The sequence below is a fragment of the Nilaparvata lugens genome, chromosome 10, assembly GCF_014356525.2.
Source record: "Nilaparvata lugens isolate BPH chromosome 10, ASM1435652v1, whole genome shotgun sequence".
NCBI lineage: Eukaryota > Metazoa > Arthropoda > Insecta > Hemiptera > Delphacidae > Nilaparvata > Nilaparvata lugens.
Window position 1 is genome coordinate 38862227 of NC_052513.1, and position 7565 is coordinate 38869791.

Here is a 7565-nt window from a genome sequence, read left to right on the forward strand (position 1 = left end):
TAGTTTTTGATAAAACTTACAGTGATTCATATGGAAAAATATCTGAAAAATTGAATAAACTATCTGGAAGCTGTAGTGAGAGTAGTTTTTGAGAAAAAAGCTGAATATGCAAAAAATCTAAGTAGAAAAACCAGACTTCTACGTTTGATGCCCAATAACTTTCTTTGACCAGTAAACAAATAATTTTTCGCAACAAAAATTGTAGAGAATAAATTCTGAAAATAATTATGTAAGCTGTGTAAACTAAATTAAAATAAAAGTTGAATAAAATGTATTCTTATGTAGTACATTACACCAATAAAATTGTTGTGTTTTATGAGGAGAGAACTAATAATCATAGGTTGTAGCTGATAGCAAATAAAATATTCTGTTTTTTATGAAAGCTTTTATTTTAATATGAAAGTAACATATCTAAATTACATTAAACTTATACCAAAATTCACAATAAGTTTTTTTCAAAAACTAGTCCCCAAACAATTCAGCATCGGTGTATTTCACCAGAGGAACTGAATTCCGGGCGAAATCTTTCATCCTGTATAGCTCGCTAATGAAGCGTTTATGGATATATGTTTATAAGAACTTTTTTTCTTATTTTTAGCTCTACTATCACGTATTAAATTATTTTACCATAATTAAGAATCACCCTGTATTTCGAGAGCTGAGTTCGATTTAGAATTTAGGCTTAATGTTCATTTTTTGTTGCAACTTTCATGTGGATCTATTAGGCCTATCCAAGCCATGGTCTTCGGCTATAGAAGCTATGATCTTCGGCTATTACACCTTTCGTGAAACACTCTCTATTTAGTAGCCTGCGTTCAAAAGATCCGTTTTGTCTGCGAACTATCTGTCGATGTGTGAAAACTGCCATAGCAATCAATGGTATCTTTTTCAGCCCGCCTGGACACCCCTGAATGAGACTCTTTGAATTTGAAATTCAACCCAGAATTCATTGAAAACACCGTTAATAGCACCTTTGAAATTGAAATTCGTCCAAGAACAATGAGATGTGACGGTTGATTGGGTTTATTGATGCAAGCAAACATATATCAAGTGAGATGGGGTTTGCTCGGGTCTATAAAGATGTAGAGATACAAAGGAAATTATTGAAAACTTGAAGTGGTAAAAATTGAAGTGAGTTCACTGAGAATCGGCTACTAATTTTCTTCTTCTTTCTTTTCTGCCGCCTCTTCATTCTTCATCTTCTTCTTCTTCTTCTTATCTTCTTCTTCTTCTTCTTCTTCTTCTCTTCTTCTTCTTCTTCTTCTTCTTCCTCCTCCATTTATGGAATCTGCTTCACAGAATTCTTTGAACTTATAAGGCATCCTATTCATTTGTTTATTTCTCTTTATTAGGAATTGACACATGTCATAGAAGTTAATCATCTAATTGTTAGAGTATCTTAGAATTCTGTCGGATATCCAGAAAACTGTCACCGGCAATTTTAAAGCTATATTGAGGGCCAAGTTGTTATAGACTAATGGCCAAAAATTGAGTTCACTGAAATACATATATAGTGTGGTTCACGTTATAATATCCTTCCCAGTATATCTCACCAAAGAGAGAGAGAGAGAGAGAGAGAAATGAATTGACTACTTGTCTTTATTAAGGACTATAGGTCCTCTCTGTCACACAACTCTTTATACCGGGATTAGATTATATTAGAGTTATTTAGTTAAGTATGTTGCAATATTCACTGTCTTATTCACGAATCTACATTGAATGACAGTATTGCTAATAAACGTATAGAAACGTATAGAAATTTAGAAATTGGGGTACCTTAATTTTTCTCGGAAAGCAATACTTTCCTTACCTATGGTAATAGGGCAAGGAAAGTAAAAATAAGAAAAAAAGCTCTCATAAACAGATATCCATAAACGCTTCATTAGCGAGCTATACAGGGTGAAAGATTTCACCCGGAATTCAGTTCCTCTGGTGAAATACACCCATGCTGAATTGTTTGGGGACTAGTTTTTGATAAAACTTACAGTGGATTCATATGGAAAAATATCTGAAAAATTGAATAAAACTAGTCTGGAAGCTGTAGTGAGAGTAGTTTTTGAGAAAAAAGCTGAAATATGCAAAAAATCTAAGTAGAAAAACACAGACTTCTACGTTTGATGCCCAATAACTTTCTTTGACCAGTAAACAAATAATTTTTCGCAACAAAAATTGTAGAGAATTAAATTCTGAAAATAATTATGTAAGCTGTGTAAACTAAATTAAAATAAAAGTTGAATAAAATGTATTCTTATGTAGTACATTACACCAATAAAATTTGTTGTTTTATGAGGAGAGAACTAATAATCATAGGTTGTAGCTGATAGCAAATAAAATATTCTGTTTTTTATGAAAGCTTTTATTTTAATATGAAAGTAACATATCTAAATTACATTAAACTTATACCAAAATTCACAATAAGTTTTTTTCAAAAACTAGTCCCCAAACAATTCAGCATCGGTGTATTTCACCAGAGGAACTGAATTCCGGGCGAAATCTTTCATCCTGTATAGCTCGCTAATGAAGCGTTTATGGATATATGTTTATAAGAACTTTTTTTCTTATTTTTAGCTCTACTATCACGTATTAAATTATTTTACCATAATTAAGAATCACCCTGTATTTCGAGAGCTGAGTTCGATTTAAGACATTTTAGGCTTAATGTTCATTTTTTGTTGCAACTTTCATGTGGAATCTATATAGGCCTATCCAAGCCATGGTCTTCGGCTATAGAAGCTATGATCTTCGGCTATCACACCTTTCGTGAAACACTCTCTATTTAGTTAGCCTGCGTTTCAAAAGATCCGTTTTGTCTGCGAACTATCTGTCGATGTGTGAAAACTGCCATAGCAATCAATGGTATTCTTTTTCAGCCCGCCTGGACACCCCTGAATGAGACTCTTTGAATTTGAAATTCAACCCAGAATTCATTGAAAACACCGCTTAATAGCACCCTTTGAAATTGAAATTCGTCCCAGAACAATGAGATGTGACGGTTGATTGGGTTTATTGATGCAATGCAAACATATATCAAGTGAGATGGGGTTTGCTCTGGTCTATAAAGATGTAGAGATACAAAGGAAATTATTGAAAACTTGAAGTGGTCGAAAATTGAAGTGAGTTCACTGAGAATCGGCTACTAATTTTTTCTTCTTTTTCTGCCGCCTCTTCATTCTTCTTCTTCATCTTCTTCTTCTTCTCTTCTTCTTCTTCTTCTTCTTCTTCTTCTTCTTCTTCTTCCTCCTCCATTTATGGAATCTGCTTCAGAAAATTCTTTGAACTTATAAGGCATCCTATTCCTTTGTTTATTTCTCTTTATTAGAATTGACACATGTCATAGAAGTTAATCATCTAATTGTTAGAGTATCTTAGAATTCTGTCGGATATCCAGAAAACTGTCACAGGTAATTTTAAAGCTATATTGAGGGCCAAGTCGTTATAGACTAATGGCCAAAAATTGAGTTCACTGAAATACATATATAGTGTGGTTCACGTTATAATATCCTTCCCAGTATATCTCCACCAAAGAGATTGATTGATTGATTGATTGAGTACTATATTTATGTAGATTACAATATATACTGGCTTATACACTTATATACAATAGCTTACAATACAGCAAAATTTACATAATATAGACTAAGAAAATAATTATTGAACTGTATATGATATGAAAAAGCAATTTGTAATATAATAACTATAGATAATAATCATATTGTTATGCATCTACATAAATTGGCGGAGCTTTGGACATATCAATGTCCATTCTTTGGGAAGAATATTAAAAATATCCTCCCCACTAACTCTCTACCAAACTAAAAAGAGAGAGAGAGAATTGAATTGACTACTTGCCTCTATTAAGGACTATAGGTCCTCTCTGTCACACAACTCTTTATACCGGGATTATATTATATTAGAGTTATTTAGTTAAGTATGTTGCAATATTCACTGGCTTATTCACGAATCTACATTGAATGACAGTATTGCTAATAAATTATTCAACGAATTTCACAAAGTATGCCAAATTAAGGAGAATAAAGATTGAATGCAATTTGAGTAGGCCCAACGATAGTATAATTGTATTGTGATGTAACTTCATACATCGACGGTGTTACAACAAATACCTAATTCGTCGATTCTCTGAAAAAGATCTAAAATAATATCTACTGATGATCCCGGGCTGACAAATAATTTTTGAATAGTAGCGCTCATCGAATTTCCATCTAGCTGTTTACCCAGTTGTCAATATTTGCAGTACAGTAGTAGAAGTCTTCGGGGTGATTTACAGTATTTAATTTGGATTTTCGTTTGATAATAATTATTATTAAAATAAAATTCTTCTCATCAACAAACGACCAGGAGAGAGAGTGAGAGAGACTGTAAGTGATTGATTGGTTACTTTATTTATGTAGAATACAATATATAGGCCTACTGGCTTATACATTTATATACAATAGCTTAGTTAATACATAGATGAATTTACATAATATAGACTAAAGCTGCGTTTACACCAAAGTTAATAACACAATGTTAATAATTTAATCCTTATAGATTCTATTAGATTGAACATATCTTATCATACACATGATGAACTTATGTGTATGATAAGTTATGTTCAATCAAATAGAATCTATAAGGATTAAGTTATTAACATTTTATTAATAACTTTGGTGTAAACCCAGCTTTAACTATTGAACTGTATATCCCATACTATTAAACAAGCAACTTCTGTTTTTATGTTTAGATGTTTATATGTTTGTATTTCACCGGATCTCGAAAACGGCTCTAACGATTCTCACGAAATTCAGAACATAGTAGGTTTATAATATAAAGATTCGATTGCACTAGGTCTCATCCCTGAGAAAACTCGCTGATGGGCATTGAAAGGATAATTATTATTCATCCTTGGAAAAACATCTGATAATAATATTATTTTGTCGTCTGTTGGAGATGGAAGTGAGTGAGCGAATTCATGCGTGTGTGGGACTGTGTCAAAATTATGACTCAGCTGTTGTAATCATTCAATCAGGTACTTAAAAGCCGGGTTATTTTCAATCCTGATTAATTCCAGTAGATCCATCTTTTTGAAATGGTCTTCTCTGATTTGATTTGGTTCACGTGAAGTTAATCAGGATTAAAATTTAACTGGCTTTTGTGCAATTGGGCCTTTGTGAATTTTTGCATTCCTCTGGGAATTAATCTCAATTTACTGTTATTAGATGGATGAATGTTATCATAATTTCTTCTTTCGTAATAAATTTCTTATGCTTTTGTACTCCAGAGCGAACGAAGCTCGGTCCCCGATATTGATATGAAAAAAGCGCAATTTGGAATAACTATAGATACTGTAATATCTATAGTGTGATATATTATAGACTGTTGTATAATGTAATATTTATATCTATACTGTGAGTGAGAGAGAGAAACTAAAAAAGATAAGAATAAATCAAGATAGGGTAAAAATAAGTGGACGAGAGTGTCTTACAAGAAATTTAGTTTATGCGTGAGACCCAACTCGGCTTCCAATAATAGAAGTCTTACAAAATATCAGATGAGTATATTGCGTGTGAAACTCACCTGAATAATAGCCAACAGACGATTGGCTTTCGGAAAAGTGCGTGAAAATCGCTGAGAAGTCAAGAAAATCGGTCGGATGGCGTCAGTTGGAGAGATCGCACGTGATTCTCGCATTGGGAAAACTAAAAATGGCGGCAGCTAGTTTTCTCGATTTTCCGGCACGTGAAATTTCCCAGGCGAGTGTGCGTGTTTTAGGAACTAGTGGAAAATTCATTCCTATCAGCTGTAACTGTTATTCTGTAGTGAGACTCACTTGAGACTGTCAGCATAGGTTTAATGGGAAATATTGATGTTATCTATAAGAAATGCTGACAGTTTAAAAAGAATCTGTGTTATCTCCAGTCGACAGTATCTTCCTGGTTTTATCAACAAAGCAGGTTGCAAAGAAAATGAGAACTATAGTCTGTACAAAATAAGTTGAGACGAATTAAAGTCTGTACAAAATAAGTTGAGACGAATTATGGTCTGTACAAAATAAGTTGATACGAATTATAGTCTGTAGAAAATAAGTTGAGACGAATTATAGTATGTACAAAATAAGTTGATACGAATTATAGGCTGTATAAAATAATTTGAGACGAATTAGGCCTTTAGTCTGCACAAGTTTGATTTTCGGGCCTTCAAAATTATTTCTTTAAAATGTGAATATTTATTATTTTAGTAATAATAATGTGAAATATATTCCTAAGTTTGATTTTAAAACATCTAAATTTAAAAATTTACATTGTGAAAATTTTGTGAAGTGAAGAACTACAAGACTTAACGTATTTTGGACCATGTGTAACCTTATATAAATTTGGGAGAGGAATAGCACAAGGCTACCTTATTTTTTCTCTCCCTATAATTTTTATGATGTACTTTTTGTATGAATTAATAAAGAATTAATAATTAATAAAATAGGTTGAGACGAATTATAGTCTGCACAAAATAATTTGAGACGACTGATAATTTGAGCCCTCCATCCGAGGAAATTACAGCGTTGCCAATTTGAGGTTGCCAATCTTTTGACATGATCGGGAACGTGTCACCCCCGAATTTACGAATCATTTCTTCAAAAATTCACGGTCATGACTAGTTGGCACCTTTATTGGTCCAGTAGGTGACAAGTAGTCGGGGTGACAACTTGACGGCAATGGTATATTTTTACGAGGGTACAAGTAGTCGTCTACGGTCACGACAACATACCACCTCAATTCCACACCACAAGAAATCACCATTCCGGCTGGCTCTTCATTTAGAAGTTGGAAAATGAAGCCAAAGGCATGAAGATTCCTAATTTTGTATTTTCAACACCATGTCTTTGTGAGTGAGACTTTTCAACTATGGTGCAATCAAGAATTAGTATACAAACAGTTTTCAACCTACTCGAAAAATTTGTCCTAAAAATAGCAAAGACGACGAATATCTACCGAACCGTGCATTTGACTGGAAAATGTTACTGGACCAAAAGTGCTTAGAACTCAATTCTACATCATACCCAGTAGTAAAAATTGCTTGATCCTCCTCCCCACGCCGCGGGGGTGTAAGTTGTGCCATCTGGTGCTCTGTAGGTGACAAGTAGTCCGGGTGACACCTTGACGCCAGCGTGCAAGGTGTCATGTTGACGTGAGCCATTCCCGTCTACTTGTCTCCTTTCCAAGGAGGTGACAACTAGTCGGGGACACACCCTGACGCGAGGGTGCGAGGTGTCAAGTTGTCGTTTACGGTCATGACTAGCTGGCACCTTCGGTCCAGTAGGTGTCAAGTAGTCGGGGGGACAACTTGACGGCAATGGTATATTTTTACGAGGGTACAAGTAGTCGCCTATGGCGATAATGACCAGGTGTCAGGTAGTCGGGGTGACACCTAGACGGCGACCCACTTGATGTTATGAATCTATAGATGTTCATGGATCAAGAAAGATATCAATTTTTGAGCAGTAGAAGGAAAGAGCAGAAGTAGTATAAGAATGGGGGAAGAAAGATACAGGTAAGTTTAAAATTAAAACAGAG